Raw genomic sequence first — 1,164 nt, 5'->3', positions numbered from 1 at the left:
GGACGCACTGATGACCCTGGTTTCACCACAACGTAGTAGACCAATGTAGAAAATTTGCACGTGTGAACACATCTAACAGATGGATTCAAAACTCACTAAAATTCATCTGAAATATTTTTAACAATTCTTTTCAGTCTGATTTTCCCTGCAAATATTAGAGTTTTTATATCACATTGAGCGGCAAATACATGTAACAACATTTTCAAATATCCATTTAAAAAATATTTCCTCCCTAAGTATTCATGTTATCAACTGAATATTTAGGTAACCCCCCAATTGATGAAGTTGAAATTTTAACTCCCAATGTGATGAGAGATCATGATAGTGAAGCTTTCATGAAAAAGATTAGTGCGCTTTGTAAAGAAGAGACAGGAGAGAGATGATCCCTCTCTTGGCCCCGTGAGGCTTCCTGGTGAGACCGTCACCTGCAGACCAAGAAGTAGCCCCCGTCCCAGCACCAGCCCTCCTGGTGTTTTGATCTTGGACTTTCCAATCTCCAGAACTGTGAGAAATAAATGTCTGTTGGTTAAGCCACCCAGTCTATGGTAATCTATTATAGCAGCTGAAACTGATGAAGAAAAGTCATTTTTAAATTGTTGTTAAAGCATCACCTTTATTTTGACAAGGAACATTAAGTTTTCTTTTCAAAATGCCTAATAGGTGATATATCAATGTCAGGTATTTTTCTGCAACACTTGCTGTTTTACAAAGGAAGCATACTTGATTATTTTTTCCTTTTGAAAACTCTTTGAAGTATTTTGTAATAAAATAGACATTGAAATTTTACCAAGGAAAATGCTAACCTAGGAAAAAATTCCTCTGGTCACTCCTGACACATTACAGGGCATCGTACAGATTCTACTACATTTTACAGGTTGTGGCACACAGGCTTTAAGGTGGTCCCTAGGATGCCCATGTCCTGAGGTCTTTCTGTGAGTCTAGGTGGGACCCGCGACTTGCTTTTGTGGAGAGAATATGGCAAAGGTGTCAGGTCTGTGACTATATTACATGAGGATTTATTGTAACTTCCGTCCTGCTGGCAGACTGTCTTTATTGACTCTCTCCCCAGCTGACATTGATTAATTATCCTGCCATATGGAAAGGATCATGTTGCCAGGAGCCGAAGGTGTCCTGGAGCCTGACAGCCAGCGAGGAGCTGAGGCC

This window comes from Otolemur garnettii, unplaced genomic scaffold, assembly GCF_000181295.1.
Source record: "Otolemur garnettii isolate 467f Iridium unplaced genomic scaffold, OtoGar3 scaffold00180, whole genome shotgun sequence".
Classification (NCBI taxonomy): domain Eukaryota; kingdom Metazoa; phylum Chordata; class Mammalia; order Primates; family Galagidae; genus Otolemur; species Otolemur garnettii.
This window is presented reverse-complemented; position numbering follows the sequence as displayed.